At 43.4% G+C, this 23,914-nt stretch overlaps 1 protein-coding gene across 1 annotated transcript in view; it reads right to left on the bottom strand.

Moving 5' to 3' along the window:
• The window catches only part of b4galnt4a (beta-1,4-N-acetyl-galactosaminyl transferase 4a), a 139,277-nt gene that overhangs the window by 114,942 nt on the left and 421 nt on the right, over positions 1-23,914 (bottom strand).

Below are 23,914 nucleotides of genomic sequence, written 5' to 3'. Positions count from 1 at the left end.
TTGATTTTGCACAACTAACTGTGCAGCAGGGCTTGAAGAAAAGATTCTACAACAGACATTTACAAGGGATCTAGTATGTATTCATGCATATATATATATATAATCTATTCAAAATATTTATGGGCATTTAGTTGCCTTTATTGACAGAACAGATTTTTAAAGAGAAAATTGGCAAAGACTCCAAGTAAAGGAACACAAATCGGTGTCAAACCTGTGGGTCACTGCGGTGGACTCCAGCCCCAGAGCCCTAAATGCGGCACCTGCTCAACAGTGGGGTTGTGAAAGTAAAAAATCCCATTCGTTTTTTGAATAGAGACTTTAATTGTCAGCCACAATATGTTGTTACAATATAATAAAATGTTATTCGCTCCTGTAGAAGCCACAAGGGGCGGCTGTCGTCCTCCAACCTGAAGGTCGGCAGTTCGATCCCCAGTCTTCCCCATCTGCATGCCGAAGTGTCCTTGGGCAAGATGCCGAACCTCATAGAACAACAAAGTGCTGCTAATAGATGCACTGTATGAATGTGTGTGTGAATGGGTGAATGTAACAAACTGTACTGAAAAGAGCTTTGAGTGGTCAGCAAGACTAGAAAAGCGCTATATAAATACAAAACCATTTACCATTTACAAGTACAGATGATATCACCTGCTGTTTAAGAAAAACATGTTTTTTCCACGATGTCAAGGAAAGGAACGTCACGCTGGTGCAATAGCGGCGTGTGATTGGTGGAGCTGGCTGTTACCATGGAAATGTTCACCAAAATCATGTTGGCTTAAGTTGGATGGTTTAGCGTGAGACGTAAGATGAGGAAAAGAGTCCAAAGGGGGAAAAGTCAGGTCATGTACTGGAGAGTAGTGTTAGTGAGGACCAGCTTGTAGGCTCGCAATGGTTTATGGGATGCATAGTTCCTTCACTCTTAAGTACGCACACAGTCCTGTATCTTTGCCCGTTTTCAAATATTTGATTTGCTACGAATCAAATGTCGCACGGTCACGATTAATCTTGTAGCTGGTTCCAGGGTTTAAACTCTTTTTTATACAAATTTGAAACATCAATGGAGAAAGTGAATAGGACATTTTCTTCTGCAACCGGCGCCTTTTTAAAAGTGTGCAGTCACTGTTACGCTCCCTCTATATTAATATTGATACGAGGGTGCTGGGCGTCTGTCACACGCTGCGCTGCGTCTTCCTCCTCTATTAAGTCAGCCAGCGGTCTCAGAAACCCACTGAATATAAACTCACGCTTTCAGTGAAAAAAACTTGCTTGTGAGTATTTGTCAGGAAAGTGAGTGTGGCCACGACTGCGTGCACTGTTGTGTGTGTGAGCAGCATTGGTTAATTGATAGTAAAAAGCAGTGGCAAAGCATAATGAGAGAATTACACTCTTGATTTTGTACTGAAGCCGTCGCTGATGTTATTTGTGCCTTTGATGTGAAGCACGAGTGACCAGACGAAGGAGGCGTGTAAGAGAGGCACGCAAAAAAATATAAAGTGACACTCATTAAAAAACACTTCTCGTGACCCCAGAAACGACAACACTCGTGCCCACGTGCGTACACAGCCGTCCAATTGCTTGATGTTAATGAGTGGGCCGCAAACGCATCCGCACGTCTTGACTCCCAGATGGCCGTGAGAGAAATGTGAGCCGCCGCCTGACTGCATCTGCGGAGCATCTGCACGGCGCTTGCGTGCCACGTGTCTGTCTTGCCCCGAAGCCCCGCTGACACCCCGATCAGCCTCACTCTGAATTAGTGGATCGGAGATATTTAAAGAGGGGAACACCGCGGGGGGGAATGCCGGGAGAGAAATGTTTTAAATAACAGTGCCACAGGGTTGGGTGAAGGAGGCGGGAGGTGAGCACGATCGGAAAAAGAGATGATGGCGAGTGTTTTTAAAGAGTTTGAGTTGAGTTAACCCGACGGAGGATATGTTAAAAGTCCAATTTTGACTCTGTTGCTCTTATTTTTTAAGGTTTAATGTAAAAATTCTGAAGTGAATCAACCCGATAATGTTTTTTAGCCTCAACTGTCAAAACAACAGCAACTGGGGTTTTACCTCGGAGCCTTGTTTTGTTTTTCTGAACGTGTACTTTCCTGCTCTCTCTCCAGAGATATCAGGTCAGTCTATACAGCGAGACGAGAAAATCAGACCAGAAGACATTGAAGAGAAGAAGTAACTAAAACTTTCTCTAAGACAGTTGCAATAAAACAAGAACTTCCTATTTCGCTAATCATGTTTTCTTTTGTCCGCAGGGAAAACGCAGTCGAGTGGTTGGTTTCACCAGGATAATAAAAGTTAGATTTAACGAAAGAAGGGATAAGTGGAAATTCTCCAGGGTCTGGGACAGTTTGACAGTCGACTTAGATTAAGATCCAGATTATTGCTTCACGTCCTCCACAGGTGAAATATTACCTGGAGGCCGAGGACTCACTGTCACTCCAGGGTCTTTGTTTTCAACAGCGGGGCAACGGTGCAAGACATGCGGAGACGACTCAGGCCTCCCGAAGCTGCCTGAGATTCAGGGAGAGCGGCAGTTTAAATTGGCTTTAATCTCTGATTGTTCATCGGTCACAGGCAGATCTTGGTCCAAACATTTATCAGCTATAAAACACTTTGAGTGGAAAAGAGACTGCGCGAAACACTTACTCCTGGTTTTGCCAATACAAGGAATTCTGTCCTTATGCTTTTTGCTTTACTTTCCTCTCTCACTCCCCTGGTACGGACGATGTTTCTCGTAGTCCATCAACTCCCACAACACTTCTGCTGTTCAGCACATAACCCTATTCTCCACAGGCTGCTGAAAAAAGGTGATTTTGTGGGGAAATGAGGGCATTGACTACCTGGAGGTAACAGAATGTGAGGCCGGCTGATGGAAAACACCCCCGAATGACTCCTGCAGGGCCACGGACCTCACAAATGTTTCCTTTATAAGTGAAGTTTGCAAGTTTACAAGTTGGACTAAAGTGAACGTTTCACCCTGATGATTGACTCCCTGCTCTGTATTCTAGTTTGGTCTCGTAGCTCCCGGGCTGGGAGACACATTTCCTCAAACAGAGCAGCGGGGGGGCATCTGCCTCTCTGCTGTTCTTTCTCTGGTGCTGCTCGAGAAGGAAAAACAAGCAGAGGTTTGCTCGTTGTCTAAAAAGACTTATGAAGTCTTTAATCATGCAGCTGTCTATTCATCTGTCTCTGGTGTGGAATTCATATTGGAATTCCACCAGCAGGTGCCTGATTATTATTTAATTCAATAATTAAGAAATCTTCACATTATTCTTGTTACCTAACACAGTAATTTCAGCATCCTAAAAAAAGTATGGGTATTTTCTTAAGGTGCTTTCAGACATGCACCAGATAATCTCCTGAAATCCTCAGGAGGGAGTGGATGTGACAACGCAAATGTCCGAGTCAGTTGCTGCGGACGTTCTCTGGAGTGACTCCTGCCAGCGCCCTAGTAAAAACTCCAGAGAATGTCCAAGTGAGCCCATGTGAGAATACAGCAGGATATTGTCTGTACACACAGAGCGAGACGTCGCGCTGATGATGAACACATGAGGGATCCAAACAGGGGAAAAATACAAATATCTCAGGATGAAAAAATAGTTTTGGATGATTAGGGCTGATGCCAGTGTCTGTAAATAAAACCATGTGATCTCTGCAGGTGATTTTATGTTACGTCCTGCCTTCAGCATGCCTTACCAAGGTGCTACCCCTCATCTAAAACACTCCAGAGATTGTCCTGTTGTTGTGAACACGTCTGACCCGGAGAATCTCCTGCTTTGTTCTTCATATGTGAAAGAGAAACTCCCACCCAATTGCCCAGGTCTGAAAACTACCTCTTGTTTAATATTTTGGATTACGGGTGAGAGATTGAAATCTCCTTGGGGACAGGTGATGATCTGCTCGGCCCTGGATGAAGTGCTAAAGTTGCTGCAGGCTGCAGACTTGTCTGAGCAGAGAGGACAAAGTCGTGAGACCACAAACCCGGAGATGCTCAGTCGTGTAAAAACCGCCACAAACAGTGGAACAGGGGAGTGAAGCAATAATCTCCATTTTTAGCTCGACTTCTGAAGTAGTGTCCACTTTATTTATCTTCTGAGCTGCTCCTGCTACGTGTGGGTGTTAAAGTAGTCTTTGTGTCTTTGTGTGTGTGTGGGTATGTGTGTGTCTGTCCACAGGGATGTGGTGTCAAACTCAGCTGACTCACATGTACGTGTGTGAGTCAACCTGCTGACAGGAAAATGTAGCGGTGGGAAGCTGATACACACGCTTCAGGTGGTTTCACTGTCATTTGCAGTATATAATGGCTTGGCCACAGATAATCACTCGCACGTACACACACACTGCACCTATAGAAAAGCACACAGGGTTCATCTGTGTGACAGCCCACCTGATTTCACTGTGTCCCAACACATCCTTTCTTGAGTGTTCAGCAGATTCCAGGTTTTCTGCACTGATGTTTGCACGAACTGTTTCCCAAAATATTTACAATGATGTGAAAAATTCTGTTTTATTCTTTGTGAAAGGGAATAAAGTCCCAGTGTGATGCGGCACAGCAGTCTAATGGTATTTCTCCATTTTCTTGCATCTCCTGCACCTATTTTCCTCACAGCTGGAACTCAGGGGGCAAACCTGAATGCTTCCAGCCTCCGGTTCTCTACAGATTAAATATTAGGCATGCAGGCAAACTCAGTCCACAAATGTGCATGTGAGTGTATGTGTGTGTGTGTGTGTGTGTGTGTGTATGTGTGTGCTTGTACCCCACAGGTGCGGGCTCTCACAACCCCGGAAGGAATAGCATCTAGGCTGCAAAATAGGAATCCCTTGTAGAATATGAATGAGCAGAGAGTGCTTGAATGAGCGGAGGGCAGGTGTGTATGTGTGTATGTGTGCATGCAAAGTGTTGGTACCGGCAGGGATAATATCCAACCCGGGGGCCCAGCAGCTTGCGGCAGAGTACAGGTGCTACCTTCTACGGACACATCACACCCAGACGTTATTCTCACTGGAGCTCAGACAGTGAGAGGTGTTGAGGGGGTGAGAGTGACAGAGCGAGCTGCCCTCCTTGGCACATTGAAGCGATGAAAGTACATCACCCGCAGAAAGGCCAAAACCACACTCCCAGCGCCAGGCTCCGCAGCCCCGGCTAGTGGCGGGCAGCTGTTTATTCATTATTACCTTAACGGACTAGAATATTTGGAGCCGATGAGCGAGGGTAGCAACATGGGTCAAACATTGGATGGAGGGTATGTGAGAAAAACTGGCAGAGCAAACAGAACTGCAGCTGGGTAAGATTTGTAGAAGCTCCAGGGTGAAGTTCAGCTGACGTCTGGGACCTGAGTAGTGAGGCTTTCCAATATTAGTCCAACAGCTACCTGAATTTTGCATTTTGGCCGATACAGAGTACCGATCTGATTCCAGGGCATTTTAATAAAATAAAAACAATGAACCCAACACGTTTGTCAGTTTCAGGCCGTCTATGTTGAATCAATCCTGTTGTTTGAAGGCAGTTTCCATATTTTGCTGCTGCAGCTCGTTCCTTTTTTCACTTCGCCTTGGTGAACTCCGTATGCACTTTTGTGTGATGGTTATTCAAATGCTTCATGAAATTGTGTTTTACTTGGCAACACAAACGGCTCTCGAATCTGAATCTCTTGCATACCGGGCATGTTGGCATTAACGCTACACTACCGGAAATAATTTTGTCATCGCCGCTCTAAAAACAGTACTTGCCAGTGGCAGTACAGCAAAACTGCTGTTGTGGGACCGGTGGAGAGGAAATGATTTCCCAGAGAAGTTGTATGCAGGTGAACCTAATATACTTTGAAGACACGGTATCAGATCAGTATGTCGATTTGCATAATCACAATGTACAATCTGTCATTTTCAGCCGAATCAGAGGCCTTTCTGATGCTGTCATCAGTGTCTGAATATCTCTAGACTTAAGCAGAACCTACATAATGAAAATCATACTGGATCGTGGTTCTCCATTTGCAAGTTAATGTTTATGTAATTATTATACGTCCCACATACGTCTGATGTGGCAATAACAAGAGTTCAGAATCTGTAAAAATCAATTACTACTACATATGAGCAAAAACTGGCCTTGGTGTATTAAGTCATGAACATGCAAATCAAAAAAATATATTGCCTGGTTCCACATTGTTGTAACCCATCGAATTTAGCCAGAATTTTCTCAAATGAAAATCAATATTTGCAGATAATAGTAAAGGAGTCAAAAAGAGAAAAGGATTTAAATTCAATCCGAGTTTTCTCTTCTGCTCATTGCATTTAATCCCAATGCGTCAAACACACCACCACGTGCATCACAACTTCACTTTCCTCCTCTCTCCCACATAAACGCAGCATCACAATGCACCAAGCTCAACTCCGGCAACACGAGAACTTCTTCAGTGTTTGTGTCCATCAACACGACGAGAGCAAAGACAGCGAGCATGGCACTGACAGTCAGGGAAACACAGCTCGAGTGAAAATGACAAAAACTCTATTTGAAATTCGATTAACTTAACCCAGGCAATCACCTGCACAATGAAAGGCCGTGTCTCCATCAGGTCGGGGTAATCAACAGAGTCCATTTCAGTCTGTGATGACTCCATTTGCGAGGGCAGAACTCCGGCTTAAGGGCAAGGACTCTCTGTTGATTGGATGATTTGTTTTATTTATCTAGAGCACAAACAATGATTAGAAGAAGAGTAAATGATTGTAATCCAATGCACTTTTCAAACTTAGTGAGTGTCTCCTCTCAGACGCCTGAGCAGCAACTCTGTATGCGGCTTAAACAAAGCTTGGAGAAAGTCAAGTTTGTCCCTAGTTTGTGCACAGGAGAAAGGAAAGGAGAACAAAATCTGGCACAGGTTGATGGAAAGTACGAATTCAAGGCTTATACCAGGTGAAGGAGAAGGAGCGATCTTTCCCTTTGTCACCGCAAGACTGAGTTTTGACTGGCATTGTTCGGGACTGCGGACAAGAGACTGTCAGGGCTATTGAGGCTTTTTAATGGACGGAACATCCACTCCCAGGCACTGTGATGGTGCCACTAGTACGAGGTAAAGGGACTGACAGGGCCAGTAAAAATGTTATAAAACTTTAAGGATGCTCCAACAGGCAGCCAGTGCCGCCCAGAGCGGAGTGGAGAGGCCTCTGAGAGGTGGAAGGGATGTGGACGGATGCAGAGGACGCTTTGTTTATGCCTGATAAGTTGGTAACAGCACTTTTTCTATGTTTCACAGGGTCGTTAATGTCCAAACTGGTTTGTTAGCGAGCATTCAGCTAATTTTCCAGTTAGCCATTGGTGGATGACAGTTGAGAGTATTGCTGTCTGCAGCTCTGGCAAACTGCCGTGTCTCACACACACACACACACACACACACACACACACACACACACACACACACACACACACACACACACACACACACACACACACACACACACACACACACACACACACACACACACACACACACACACACACACACACACACACGGTTTGCTGTCTTGTTGTTTGCTCTGTGTATTTGTTCATGCAACGTGCAAAGGGTTTTAAAGCCACAGAGACATAAAAAGACGAGCTCAGTGGATTTATGTGGTTGGATGCACTTCACAAGGTAACGCTGTCCGCCTTGTTCAGCTTTGTTTTGCTTCAGCTATTAATGCAGGTTCGTCCTGACAGTTGTAATGAAAGTTCTCTGCTACTCTGCAAAGAAATACAATACTGATCATACTGACCCTAACAAAATATGAAATTATATATATATTTTTTAAATGTGGGGTTGTGGGTTATGGGTCGTTTGTACAGAATGTTGCATTATGGGTCGTTTTGTGCCTTTACAGCAGTGGTCACCAGCCTTTTCGAGCCCAAGATCACTTTTTAATTCCAAACTTAAGTCGAGATCTACCATTACATTACATTTCATTTAGGTGACACTTTTATCCAAAGCGACTTACAATAAGTGCATCAACCATGAGGAACAAACCCAGAACAACAAGAATCAAGAAAGTACAATTTCTTTAAAAAAAAAGCCAAACTACAAAGTGCTATAAGTAAGTGCCATTTAAGTGCTACTAAATTGTTAGTTTAAACTTTTATTCAATGTATAGTCGGAAGAGGTGTGTTTTTAGTTTGCGGCGGAAGATGTGTAGACTTTCTGTCCTGATGTCAATGTGGAGCTCGTTCCACCATTTAGGAGCCAGGTTAGCAAACACTCGTGATTTTGTTGATATCTTCCAAAAAACCCACTTAGGAGGGTTATACTTATTATTTTTTGCAATTTCTGTTAAAGGCTGAATGTACACTAAATAAATATAAACAAAGAAAGGCAGTTGTGCAAATTTTTCTATTCAATGCCCAATATTCAAATTAATATCAATTCATATTTACAATGCAAAATATGTAGCTTCTCAGTTCCACATCATGTTCTGCAGAGGAGCTGCTACTGCAGCACAATGTTTTTACATATAGGCTTTGATTTGAATATGGCCACAAATATGATAATTGCCCTGTATGAAAGAAGTCCCTTGTACTCAAATAAATACCAGTACTACACAGTATGAAGCCGTGCATCTTCTGCTCCAGCAAATATTTCACAATAAATTCCATCAACAGAAACGCTCGAGTGCTTTTATTTTTGAAAAGGCTTACAGAAAGTGTTGCAACCATTTGTTTGTGACATAAATTCATCAGATAAACATAAAAAAATCAGTTGAAAGATCATCTTCTCTGTTTATTCTGCTGTGAACCACAATGTTAATCTCTCTATGACACAAACGTATTTACATCACTTCCCGAACCCATTTCAAAGTAAAAGCAGTCCAGCGTTTCACCTTCTGAATCCACTCATTTGTTCCAACGGGGCTGTTTGTTTGTTTGTTATTGACAGACCGAAAGATGCGCATCTTCATACCGTAGACTCCTGACATTTACTTTAGTATATGAACCAACTTGTTCTTGAAGGAAATGCAGGAGATAAACCTGCAGCTCCGCCGCAAGTAGCGGACACACAGCGCGTGTGAAATCAGACAACCGACACACAGCTGATCTGCGGCGCGACTACAGACAGTGAGTCCAGAGAGTTCAGGGATCGACAGTGAAGACTGCGAGATCGACCGGTAGATCGCGATCGACGGGTTGGCGACCACTGCTTTACAGTGTTTGTTAGTCCAGATTATACAGCAGGGGTTTCTGAGGGCTGCTGTAACATGTCCCACTGCCACAGAGGAAATACATTAACGACGAAGTGAAAACGAGTTAACACATCCTAAGTCTTTACTGCACGACCGAAGCAAAAAAAAAAAGATCTGCCCAACAGCCAAGAATTACATCTGTCGCAGAGGATGAGCTCGGAAAGATTGAAGTCTGACAAATGTTAACTGTCAGAAAAATGGATTATGGGACAGGAATGAGAGAGAAAACAACTCGCTGCAGTCAGATGACTGTTGGTCACAGAGCTGCCGACGTCCAACCCAACTGAAAGTCTGGACAAATGCTGTTAGATTGTCAGACGGTTGTCGTTCAAAGGAATTATATAGTTACAACAACAACCTTTGCTGTTTTATAAATGCTGCAATGATCATGGTGTGAAATAATGTAGGAAGGCAGATTTCTGCAATGCAAAACGCCCAGAGAAGCGAGGCAGGAAATATTATAATCAGTTCAATCTTATCCTTAGTTTTTATCCATTTACCCACAGACACACAAAAAAACGAAAATCTGCCAATTCTGAACACAATAAAAATCCCCATGGGGGTTTTGGTGCTTTCAGCGCAGCTGTCGACGATATCCGACTGGTTTAGAGGTGTTGACCCTGTTTGAACCAACAACATCTGTACAATCAGGAAACCTTTTGACCAAAAGAAAAGAACGTAATAAATGGTATTTGTGCTTTTGTGACAACTTGCCACAACTAACTTGGCAGCGACAATTAACAGGTGATATAATGAGTAATTAATTTGGCACTTAAAAATCAAAATATGTGTTGCATGGGCGCACTTTGACAACTCTTCTGAATGCTGCTCACAGTGTGGTCGGAGGAACACAAAAGCACTTAGACATGCTTTGCTGCCTAGTGCACAGAGATATTATATAAAGGAAAACCCATGGAGAGTAAAACTGATTATCAACACCACCATATTTCTTACTTCTTTGACATTTTGCTATTAAACAGCTCATGATCAATATTGTCACAATGTAAAGATGTAATTTTGGGTGTGGGATGGTCTCACTGTAAGTACAGTATGTGAAACATTGAGCACCATTGACAATACAATCAGAAAACGAGACGTCATAAGTTAAATGGGAGCTGATGGGCTTCCTCACCGAATTTCTTACAATTGCTTCTCAGAAATGGGCCGGTAACCTCGGTGAAGTGCTGACAAAAACATTTGAGAAGTAGTTATGACCACAGATTATGAGAGAAGCAATAATTTCAGTTTTATATTAAAAAAAAGGTCAACGATCTCCTGCAGGTACAAATCACTTAGACCTGTAGGTTTGCTCTCCCGTTAAGATAAGATTCTATAGATTTATAATTCATCCCGATCACTCAGGATTAATCTCGGGGGCAACAACTTTGTGCAAATTTTTTAACGTTTTCATTGTGCCCAGTGGATCATTGTATCCAGAGGTAATTATCTCTCTTGGCACACAAAGTATTTGACAGACCAGAAGTATTTGATAACAGCTTCAGATAGAGTCAGCTTTGGCCCAGCTTTTTGGAATCAGATCCTTTATGCCTCACCGAAGGCTCGTAGCAGAACGAACCAAATTGTCTCTAATAATTCTGCTCTCTACCAAAGTAGACAGGCATGTCCCTGGTCTCCACTTCTTTTTTACATAGCTATTGAGAAATAAGTGGTGAGGCCGACTTGAAAGGAAACAGTAGAAGATCACAAATTGTCTTTCTATGCAGATGATTTAATTCTGTATCTTTCTCAAGATTACTTTTCTCAACCTGAAGCTCTCGGAAACATAACGAGTTTTGGAAAACTATCAGGTTCTAACTTTAATCTGTCAAAGAGCATCGTAATTCCAGTTAACTCAGGTTTGCATTTAAAATAGCTCATGACAGCTTTACCTACTTGGGGCGTCTGCGTAAAACGTAAACTGATTCAAATAAAATCTGAAACCAGTGTTGAAAAAGCTTTTGTTTTCTTGAGAAGGTAGAATAAACTTTCACAATCAACTTCTCTCCGAAGCTTTTGTTTTTCTTTCAAACAATATCTGTTTTGATGACAATATATTTTTCTAAAGAACCTGCACAAAAAGCATTTCCTGTTTCATCTTGAACAAATCCATCCCGAGGATTAGGAAATCATATCTGGAGAGGATTCTTATTATTTGGAGTACAGCTCCTGGAGGGTTTGCACTTAACAGACTTAAAGTGGGATGCTTTAGCTTTTCTGTCATTATTGGCACAGTGGATCTTTTTGGATTTACAGGAAATCCGCCGAACCACCATTGCACTGGAAATAGGTAGAAAGTCTCAAGATTAAACAAGTTTGTTTTATTGTGTGTGTTGGTCTTCTGGTGCATTGGACTTAGTGTATCTTGTTTTGTTTTAACGAGTACATGCATATATTGGAAACCTTATTTTTTAGACTTTAATGATGTATCCAGTTGTGTAAGCCATATTCCAGGATTACTTTATACAGGTTAAACAGTAATACATCATCTGCTCTTAACCTCTGTAATCACAGTATTTAAATGTCTCTATGCTGTGTAGTTGTTTGTTCTTTTTATTGTGCTTTTAATGCCCTTCTTCGTGGAGTAATTTTGATCGTGTTGATTTTACTTTCCGTTTAATGTGCATGTAATGCTGCACTTAATTTTTTATGTGCATGTTTTATCTTTTGAACGGAGGGGAGCCGGCAAACGAGCCTTTTGTTGTACTGAGCCAAATGCATTATTTTTCATGCACAACACGATAAAACTTGAACTTTAGGTCAGTCTGAGCAATATATCTCTATCTGGGTTTTATTTTTATTTACATACAGGTGTAAATGTGTATGCATGCTCTACGAGTAAACAAATCTATATAAAATGTCAAACCCACTTTAAATGCAGCACATTAGAAATCTTGCTTTTTTTATTCAGGACTCAATATATACAAGGGCTTGGCTGTTGTTCTCATTCCCCTGTCCTCTGGTACACAATGACGTAGTCATAAAAATTGCTGGACCACGATATTATACCCATTGGCTCGTTGCCAATCGTCCTATCCTCCCTCCGCAATATGAAAATATAAAATTTCCGCTCTTTCGATGAGTGTTTCAAGATGGTAGCATATGATTGAATACCCTCCCAATCAATTTAATGAAATAAATTGTGACCCGAAACCCAAAAAGCGAGAAAGTATGAGGGGAAACAAAAAAAACTACAACGGGGGAAAAGAGAGCAACAAACGACAACAGGAGCAGCGTAGGGACGATGGAATATGAGAGCAAAGCCACTTAAGCTGCAGAGAACATGAGGTGTACAAACCAAACAATAACTTCACACATGACAGGCGTTCTGCCACAACAGCTTTGACTGCAGCAACAAAAACAGCAATTACTCATAATTGACCTGCGGTACCTATAATAGATAATTGACTTGGATTCAGCAAAGACTGACTTTCGTACAGACACCGAGGAAATGACGAGGAAAATACAATCCTCTCATCCTTGCTCTTTGAAATCAACCTGCCCTCTGTTGTATTCTATGATATTCACAGAAACATACAGACACATTAAGTAATGCTATATAAAGAGCCCCTGTCTTTAACTTTTAATACATAATGTCTGGTATCTGGATGGACGTCATGGTGCCTGGCAACAATGTCATCGAACTGTGCCGTCATTTCCAGCAGCGGGGCGGGCAGAAGCAGCAGCCTGTCTGACAGATTGATAATAGAGCTGAATCTTCTTGCTTTGCCGAGGAAGGTGGAACTCCATGTCAAGTGCAGCCAGATGAAAAGCTTGCATTTGTCCGTTGTTTCATTTGTTAATGTAAAGATGGATGTAAAAAGGGTGGTTGATAGACGTGGGAGGGAGGCTGAGACGCAAGGAAAAAATATGTGCAACCAAACAGGAAGGAAATGACAGATAAGAGGGTTGAGTAAGAGGTGACAGAAAGTGCGGTGATGTTAGGCAATGCGGGTTTTTCAGAATTTCCTCTCAGATGTTACCTGATTGCAGAGAGAGTATAGGAGAGTGCGTTCTCATACCTTTCAGAGCAAGACAGTTACTGCTGAAATGACACAATGTCACCGGTGCACTTTCAGCAGAAAACACATGAAAACAGAGCGGTTTTATGACGCACACATCTCAAACTAAATGGCAGAAGCTGCGGAAATAGCCTGAGAGAAAGAGTTGATCAAAACTTGGCTTGAATATAAAGCCTGGTGTACGGAAATGTAGAAGTGGTTGAGAGGGAGATGGAAGACACAAAACAAGGAATTTCAGACAGAGAGGTTACATTCACACAACCACATGTTAGTTTGAAAACACATCCCCGTTGCAGTGTTTACTCCTGCAGTCCACACAAGTCCGTAGTTTCCAGGCACCTAAAACTGGGAACTTTGGAGGCGCTACTGGAGCCGGGTTTACTTCAAAAACTCTAGAGCTGCGGGACGGGCAGAAATTGAGACGTGTGGAAATCATGACGGAGGCACCCACGCATGCTTCCTGATTGATTATCAGTCCCGATTCGCCCACCAGTGGTGAACGCAAAACACTGCTCAAACAGTTCCACCTTATCGGTGTTCTTAGAAAAGTAATCCCTCGTCTTACCGATGAATAGCTGAGCACTCAAGAAGCAAGAAACAAAGGTCAAGTCAACATTTCCAGGAACTACATGGGCCTACACCTCACCTCAAGGGGAAAAAAAGGCAACTTGAGTTTTGGGCGATCCGATGTGATCCCCCCATCAAGATGGTTCTCAGGTCAGTGTGACTTTTTGCCCAGGAGGGAGGAATTTATTGCAGAGCCCTTGGCTGCAGCCGATGTCGTGTTAGACAGAGAGCCCGGCGTGATTTACTGTACTTAAATAGCAGCTGAGATTTAAGAGTGATTTTCTCATCTGCGATTTGATGAGCTGGCCTAAACCCAGACATGTGACATGTAGAGGTTGGATCTGAGGTAAGTTAAATGGAGCTGATGGGCTTCCTCACCGAATTTCCTACAATTGCTTCTCAGAAATGGGCCGATAACCTCGGTGAAGTGCTGACAGAAACATTTGAGAAGTAGTTATGACCACAGATTATGAGAGAAGCAATAATTTCAGTTTTATATCAAAAAAGGTCAACGATCTCCTGCAGGTACAAATCACATAGAACTGTAAGTTTGCTCTCACATTAAGATAAGATTCTATAGATTTATAATTCATCCCGATCACTCAGGATTAATCTCGGGGGCGACAACTTTGTGCAAATTATTTAACGTTTTCATTGTGCCCAGTGGATCATTGTATCCAGAGGTGATTATCTCTCTTGGCACACAAAGTATTTGACAGAACAGAAGTATTTGATAACAGCTTCAGATAGAGTCAGCTTTGGCCCAGCTTTTTGGAATCAGATCCTTTATGCCTCACCGAAGGCTCGTAGCAGAACGAACCAAATTGTCTCTAATAATTCTGCTCTCTACCAAAGTAGACAGGCATGTCCCTGGTCTCCTTTCCAAGATGTCGAGCCACGGTGGAGAAAATCCAGTTTGGGCAGTTAAAGAGTCAGTTTTGGGTATTTCAACTGTCACAAATTAAAAAAAAATCAACAGTGATGTGGGAGGAAAACTTTGTGATTAGGGAACAGTGTATGTTGAGTTAGAAAGTACCTCCAATCACCACTTTGTGTTGACTTGAAAACAGTCAAACTTTCCTGACAGCCTGTTTCATAAACTTCCTTTTGCCTGAAACTATTCCCCCGCAGCAGTTGTCACAAATAAAAACAAAGCTATTAAAAACAAAGTGTTTGTCAGTAAAGGAGGAAAAAAAAAAAACACTTTTAGTGATGAAAACATCAACAGTCGTTGTTTTCTATCAGCTCTCTGTGATTGAGAGACCAGAGGGATAAACAAGAACTTTCAGTATGGTACAGTGAATACTAAAGCAGGGTATTTAATCACAGCGAATTATAGAGAAGTTAAGTTAAAGAACTGTTCAAATTCAGCGCACACTGGCACGGCTCAAAGCAAGTATACACAGTTGTACGAACAGAAACACAAACATGGCTCCAGAGTAAACTTTCTTCTTCTCTTGAACATCTTTCCCCGCGACTGGCTACAATGGGAAAAAAGAGAAATGTGTGACAGCCCTCAGAGAGCGTTGCCACGCTCCTCCACAAAGCAACGCACATGGTAATCAAGCTGGAGAGAAGGCCTTTGAGACGCAATAACAAAAGAATGACAAAGTGCAACCCTTGTCCTTACTTTGTTCTGCCACCTCCCCCCCCCCGCCCGTACGCCCACGCTTCCTGTGGAAAAACAAGACGAAGCTGCAGAGAGAGACAGATGTGAGAGACAACTTGGACGGTAGGTGAGATGGAACCAGAGGAAATATGGGATGGGATGAAAAACATGCCGCAACGATGAAAGAAAAGAAGTCAAGAAGGGAACGCAGAGCATTCAGCTCAACTAAGATGCAAAAAAAAATAAAAAATTCTCTTTGGAAGCTGCCAGCAGGCGAGCGCTGTCAGACCTGCTGCGGAGCGGTGGGGAACATTATCACCACCACCACCACATTCAGGCTGTTTACATCCTTTTAGATTTAGTTCTGGATGTAAAGCACAGGGAGGGGCTTTATCTGAATGGCAGCCAGATGTGTGTGAAAACAACATATTGTGGATATTGGAAGACTTGGAACAACAACGCAATAGAAAAATCCAGAGCTTCTTATGGGCTTCAGCATGGAAGCGGATGCTCTCTCATAGCTGAGGCATTAAACCATGGAACACAGCTTTTTATATACAAACCTTATAATGTTAAAAATCCTCAAATATGAACACAAACACAGCAGAGTAAAAAAGACTCAGGGCATTTTCACAGCTGAAGCCTGGACCATGGTTTGTGTCTTTGTTTTATATTATACTAAGCTGTACTATACTAAACTACACTATACTACATTTGATCAGGTTAGTTTTGGTTTCATGTTGTAGTTTAGGGAGTGTACTACAGGATTTTGTACGACATGTGCTGTTACCATTACCTGCATAGACTGTGTCTGCCTATACTTGACAATGATTGGTTTGTAGACGGGCGTGGGTCTGACGTCGGCATGTTGTCAGTTCGGCTATTGTATTCACAAAGATATTTGAATAAAGTCCCTGGACAAAAAGTTTGTTGGAACTTGTTGGAGTAAATTAACCTGTTCACTTAGTTTAATTCCTTTGTCACATATTGTTTTACTACCAGCAAAATGAAAATGTAATCCTGTGAGCCGCTTGTGGAAATAAAAAAATAAAAAAAGAATGTCACACTACAAATGAACCGAATCCTGGTTTGTTTGATCTGGACCGAGACCACCTTGGTTGGTCTGATTAAAGTTTGGTCCATTGGTCCTGATTGGGTCTGAGGCACCTGACACAGACAGAATAGGGGACTCCCATAGGTCTCTCCACCATAGTCGGACTGGCCATCAGGACAAATCCCAGTGTGTCATTATATCTGACCATGCAGACTTTATTGTTGGAGAACCTCTCCATTATTAAAATAGCTCTTCACTCCTGCTTCTTCATAGCTCTTCTTTTTCAATTTGTGTTCTCTTCTTTGGCTGTTTGCCACCTTTCTTTCTTGATGATACAAACGCTGTGTAAGTAAATCACACCGCTGCCAGGAGACTTTCACTCCTCTCGCCTTAACCTCCTGCCGCCAGTCTGCTGCTCCTTTAATCCCATTCAAAACTCCACATGGTCTGGCAGCGACGGAAAGGTAAGACTGCTTCTCCTCCATTCCACGCTAATCCTTAAATTGGCGCTATCCGTTAGCATGTGCCAGATTTTTTTTTTCTCCTTTCCCTTGCTGTGCATGAGGAACACAAACTGTTGCTGATTGGCTGGAAAAGTGTTGTGAAGCTCGGTCCGCGGCCAAAATGCTTTAATCAATGGAGATTAATCCCACTTCCAGATCTGATTCCTGAATAATGAGTGAGTGATGAACAGTGAGAATCAACATTAGAGTGATTTAAAAAGAAAAAAAAAACAGGTGAAAGGGAATGAGTGAAAACCACAGAGAGTTGCACACGGGGACAGGCAAGTTGCGGTCGAGTTACTTTTCTACAGTTTCTACTTTTAGACAATTGACTTTTCAACAGAGCTGTAATAAATCTGATTACAATGCAACCAACAAACCCTGTTTTTCCAAAACGTCTGGCTCTTCTGTCTCTGAGGTGCGTCTATCCCTCTCCTGTGATCCTTTGTTGTGAGCCGGCACAGCCTGGAGGAGAGGTGACCTTTTCCATTAACCGGCCACTACAGAAAGCTCATTCTGAGCAGCGGGGAGCGCACTCTTTGAGGATTGATTGAAATCCTGCAAGGACTGGATCACTTTACAGTAAGGCAACACCCGAGCCGGTACAGCCCGGCGCTGCGTGCGTATAGAAAAGCCTATGAAAGCAAATCCTTCTGTGGGAGTAAGGAGCAGAAACGAGCCCGGGCACAAGGAAAGTGACAAATCCCATCATGACGAGGATCATGATCGTCTGCAGTCGATACTCCCACCTGACATCTGTCTATCTGGCTCGCTCCTTCTTTTCCCCTCAGACTCTCGGACTCTTCCTAATTTTCTTAAAATTCACCACCAGCTCTCTGAAATCGCACCCCCCTCCTCTGTGTCTCCCAGCAGTGTCCTAGTAAATTGTCCAAATTGTGTGGGGTTTTTACGAGACCCTACTGAGGAAATTGGTGTTAATTAAATCTTGATGGCATTGTTTAACAGTGTGATAGCTGCATTATTAGACACTTCTGTTGTACAAGCTGGCTGCACCTGAACGGCTTTCCGCTGTGAAGTTCCCGCATCCAGGTAGGAATTCCATACACAAACAGATTACACTGATTATGCTCTGTGAAGGGCTCGGTTTATTATGAGTCACCGCCACGTCCCCGTCTGATGCTTCCTGCTGCATGTCCCACCTGTTGTGTGAGAAGGGTGTCCTTCTTCTGCCCCCAGTCCCTCCCTCCTCCCCAAATGCTCGTCCCCCCACTCGCAGCAGGCATGCCAGCGGGCAGACAGTGCCATCATTCAGCTGCTTCCTCTTCTGCTCGGCTAAACACCAGGGCTAAAGTGCAGACGGCAGCAAGATCGGAGGAGGTGCACGCTCACAGACACATGCAGTAACACACTCGCAGAAAAACAAACTACATCACGCGTACACGTCTCGCTGTCTTTTACACAAAATCTCTGTTTCACTCACACACGCACAGACACACAGACAAATCTCCTGCGGCAAAGCCGTGGCAGTAGGCCAGAGCTCTCATCTGCATGGGGCAGAGCTGGTACCCTGATGGTGGCTTGTTAGGCAGGCCAACACAAATTTTATTAACCCTGAGGTTAACACACTCAGGATTTGTGTTTTTCCAGCGCTTCTGCTCACCTTCCAGCCTCACCTCCCTTTGTCTCCTTGTTCCTGTTTCAACGTCTGCTCGCCGTGAAACGCACTGTGGGTATGTGAACGCAACGCATCGAGTGCGAGATATTTTAGAGCCTATTGTAAATAGAAAATGCTAAATTGCCCAAACGGCGCAAGGATGAAAACGCACAGGCATGTACAATGTAATATGGGAGGAGGTGTGAGTTGTTATGGGGACATTGTTCAACCTCATTGTGGGATGAGATTTACTGGGTTGGTCAGATAAGCTGTGGGGCAAATTCATGGTGGAGTGTGTGATAGATCCCATCCCAGCTCCCCAGCCACAAGCCACGAGCCAACAATGGACTGACAGCCCCATGTGTGTTTATGCCTTTGTGACACAGCCCTTTAACGGATTTAATCAAAGATACAGTCAGTTCAAATGAAGTGGCTGTTTCATGTAAAATTATAAATGGCATCATTTTATTAAGCGCCTGGTCGATATGGATTTTTGGGCACTCAGAGAATGCATTAAATTCATCCGCACCAATTTGCACACACTCATACATATTAGTTTCTTGAAAAATGCAATGTTAAAGAAAGTACCGCACCAAAGTTTGATGTGTTCTTCCCTGACCCATAACAAACCCTTCCACCAAGTTAAGACTAATCCGTCCAGCAGTTTTTGTGTTATCCTGCTAACGATCAGACATAGACAGAAAATGAAATGCAGATGAAAACATAACCTTGCCAGGGATTAGAATACCTCAGATGTAAAAAATTATATATATATAAAAATGTATATTGGGTCATATCATCAAACATCAACACTGTTACTAACGTGTGTGAAAGACCTATTTTATATTGAATCATTTCTCAAAGATAGAAAGAAAGTGTTTTTATCGTCCAGCTTTCTGCAGCAATAACTTCCATCTGAAAAACTATCAGAAACATTAACGTCAAGTCGGCGTAGCACACTGGTCCTAAAGAATATAAATCACCTCCCAGTCGAGAACTTCTGTCTGATAAATATTGCTCTTCCGCAGTGACTTAAAGGCCCCGCTTTTCTAAATGCGATCTTTAAAGGCTTGCACCACCCAGCTGGGTTCACTTGTCTGTGGTTCAACAAGCCCAAACCACTTTGTTGAGGCAGACTTGCAGACTGCGCCCACGCCGCGCACGGTGTTCCTACGGAAGCAGCTAAATTCAGCTCTGTCAGAAACACACCCAACGTATACAGCACGACGTCGAGGAGGCTGCTTTTCACTAAACGTGCCGGCTGTTTGCTTTCTTTCTCTGTTCTTCCAATAACAAATCAGAACGATGCAGATGGGAACCGAGGCAGCTGCATTATTCACAAATCTGAAAAAGGTAGCAGTCGAGATTAATCGCTGCATGAATAAATGATAACATGAAAGGTGCAGCGTGTGTGCGCTCTCTCTCACACTCACACACACACACACACACACACACACACACACACACACACACACACACACACACACACACACACACACACACAAAGTAAGGGGGTGTAATTTACAATTCTGCTTCCAGAGTGGTTCTGGCCGAGGGGAAGCTGACCGACCGTGAGAACCACAAGAGCTAAAATTAGGGAAAGTGACATCGGAGGGCATGGTTACCATGACAGCGAGGCAGCCTGAGGGTGTTGCTGCTAAGATACAACAACAAGCCAAATCCTCCGGTTGATTCTGAACTGCAACCACTGTATTCCCAAGACTTTTGACTGTGAATGTAATACATCGACTCTGTATCCACAGGTTGTCTGGTTTAACCTCTCAGTGGCTATTTAACACATCCACGCTTCTTTAAAAACCTGTGGAAGCATTAATCCAGCTAAAATAAACACTGTAACATCCCACTAGCCCATCACCACACACTCCTCCCTCGCATTGTTGTCTCTATAGGCAACCGCGCAGACGTATTCTGAGAAGCCTGAGATTTCCTCCTTATCTCTTCAGAGCAGTGATGATACGAGGTGCGTGTGTATGAATTGTGTGCTGTTTTACAAAGAAACTGTATTTCTGTGTTTGTGTGAGGGTGGCTGAGTGCATGCATGTGTGTAATCACAGTTAATCAATAGACGGCTGTATGCAGCAGAAGCAGCCAGCCTCCTCCTCCTTCTCCTCCTCCTCAGTGGACCTGTTGATGCTGGGAAACAGGGGGGCTGTTGTACAACTGGGTGGCCGCATAAATGTGGCACTCATCAAATATGCACCGCAGCACTGCCTGCCAACACACTTCCTCATTGAAATTCTGATTAAATAAGGCCGGTCTGGCCAGTGTGCAATCTGAAAACTATTACATTTACCTTTTTGGCTTCCCCCCCGACACCGTAGTTACAACACCTACCTTGGCTTTTAAGAAGGTATAATTTAATGCCTCGTGAATTAACAAGGCAATCCCAAAAAAATCATGTTGCCAATCCTCGTTGTTCTGTAATAATATCTGTCTGACTTGCCCGTTCATAAACAAGAGGCGAAGATGATAGATAATCATGCAGGAGGAAATTGAGAGAAAGTTCTTTGGTTTAAGAGGAAAAAAAATCTCCTAAAGTTGCCTCTTCAATGACATATTTCCACAGGAAGTATCTTGAACTTTTAGTTTTGTTCGAAATCTCCTCTCCGTGCCTCACTTTTTAAAAATCCATCACTTCTCCAAATACTGTTCATGTGTGCCCCATCATCACCCTGAGATTAGATCCGCTTCTCTCCCGTCTGCCTTTCCACTCTCTACAAAAAAATCACACCAAAAAAAAAAGGTGCATGAACTGAATCACCGTTCCATCACCGCTCTATCACGCGGCTCCCATCTTGCGCTGAATTATTTAGCAGCAGAAAATCATGGCTCATTTCAATACGGCTGTGTCTGGCTTAGCGCTCTGAATGATGACAGTTCTGAATCAAATTGAGCTGATGACACTCGTGTGAGATTGATTTTGTTGCATAACAACCAAAGTGGTATTAAGACTTCTGAGTGATAATGTGTCTGTCAGGCTGGGTTAGCAATGTCATGGCCAGGAAGAAGAAAAAAACACATAACATTCCCATTTGAAGCTGGGTTGAGGCAATTAACACCTGACAAAGAAAGCTTTTCTTTCAGAAACTCTGGGTGATTTTCCAGTTTTCATTACTATTCCACAACCAAGGCGCTAGGTTTTTTGTGTCTCTAGCAGAGTGCACACAAGGACACACGCACACATTACTGCCAGCGGCACAGGGCAGCAACAGTTGGTGGATGTAATGCACCAAAAAGGAACCAAATTAAAAAGGGAAAGATCACCACGGACTGGTATGAACAGTTCAAACAGAGGTAGTAAATGTTTGTTAGGAGGAACATTGAACATATACAATGTTTGTTTGCCATGGAGGACTCCACAGGACGCCATTAAGAGAGCCTACTCTCTAAGGTCCAGGTCTCTGCTGCCTCAATTAACACAGGAGCAAACTGAGGTGAGCAGAAGAAAGTCTGAAACACTTCTGCCGTCAACTGTCTCCGACACGCTCCTCAAATCATTATTCACAATTAAATTGATGCAGCCTCAACGGGGCCCTTTATGCCAAGATGTTTATATTTCTCATAAGTCTGCTGGTCATATGCCAATAAGACATTAGCGGATGAAGCACAAGTAGCAATCAGCCTGATCCGTGGATTTGGCTGCGATAAATCTCATTTCCTCCAAAAATGGGGGACATGCGGAATGGAAATTTGACAAATTGTCATTTCATATTCAAATAAAAAAGGAGGACTCGGTCCAAAAATGTAATTACATTATTTCTACCTGCCCCACCTCGGTGCTTAGAATCAATGAAGATTTCTTGTGTGGAGCGACGAAACAACCAGCCTGGTATGAATATTTACACACTTCAGAGAGCCCCCATATCCAGTAATGGCTACATCTCACTTAGAAACCCTTGGCGCGAGAGGGGACGTGTTATTCATAAGAGGTTAAGTGAGCTGACCTGCTCAGATGCCTGCTAAATGGAAGACAGTCAATTAGACGCTACAGACCGGCGCACTACAGCATAACAGCTTCCTTCCTTCCTTCCTCGCCAGACGACCGCAGCGGACGATTCACAAAAAAGGCAAGTCTGCGAGCTGAATTCTTAAAAATGAGGAACACAAAGTCATATCAAACAAAAGGTATCAGCTTGCGCCGCGTCTGGCTCGGTGATGAAGGAAAGGGGGTTCGTCGTGCTCGAGGGGAAAGTTGCACAAAGTCAGCAGCGACTTCTGCGGGCGGCAAAAACCACAGAGGCTGAAGAAGGCAGGTGTTCAGTGAGTCAGTATCTACAGGAGCGACCTGATCAGTACATCAGCTTCACTGTGAGCACAGGATAACATGAGGCCCCTTGTACAATGCAGTGCAATGCAATCAATCTGGCTTAAATGAGGCTTATAATGTACATGTTTTATTTACCTTTCTTGAGACAATGCTACACGCTTCATAAAACTTTAATTCACTGCAAGGATACTGTGTTGTTGTGCGTTTCCCCCCCCCCCCCCCCAACGCTGACACAAACGCACAAATTCACTCAAGCTGCAGTTACTGAACGCGACAAGCCCGGAGTGACAGCCTTCAGCCCCCGAGTCTCTAATCATCTGAAAACTAAATCTAGTCCCTTGCTGGGAAATAAACCTGCACGGATGAGATCAGAGACAATGAAATGAACCCTGCTTGTCGGTGCACTGTGTGTGTCTGTGTGTGTGTGTGTGTGTGTGTGTGTGTGTGTGTGTGTGTGTGTGTGTGTGTGCACGGCGTACACTCTTCAAGGACACCATAATCACTGGTATCACTTTACACGGACAGCTGCAAGAGATAGAGTACACCATCAACACCGTGTTGAATGTGCAGTAGGTGATGGTGCGTTTACATCATCCGACACCTTTTATCCGTTTTCTTTTTCATTAAAAGCTGCTTCTTCTTTTCTTCTTCTTTGCATCATGCTCAGCTCCAGCCCCTCAGCAGCAGGTGGATATCTGCCTCCACAGCTCTGCCCATGCACCTCCCTAATATTTATCCAAGTGGGGCTGGCACGCCCGTGACCTCTGAGGCCACCTTCATGAAGGGCCCTTTTGATTATTAATGTGGGGAGGCTGCGGCCTGGCTTCTTTTTTTTTTTTTTTGCGACCTGGCCCCAAACACCACAGCGATCTTTTCTTAGACCTGGAGAAGGAAGCGATTGTTAATTTATGAGGCTTCTTCTTGTGGCGTATCAGGTCCTATGCACACCCATCAGAGGAGGGAGCAGGCAGGATGCAGGAAGTCAGTGGATCAGCTGTTCAGGCAACTTATACACTGACCTCATCGTGAGTTACAGAACACTATAGGGTGTTTTATTCT

The sequence above is a fragment of the Hippoglossus hippoglossus genome, chromosome 6 (genome assembly GCF_009819705.1).
Source record: "Hippoglossus hippoglossus isolate fHipHip1 chromosome 6, fHipHip1.pri, whole genome shotgun sequence".
In the NCBI taxonomy this organism is placed as follows: domain Eukaryota; kingdom Metazoa; phylum Chordata; class Actinopteri; order Pleuronectiformes; family Pleuronectidae; genus Hippoglossus; species Hippoglossus hippoglossus.
This window is presented reverse-complemented; position numbering and strand designations above follow the sequence as displayed.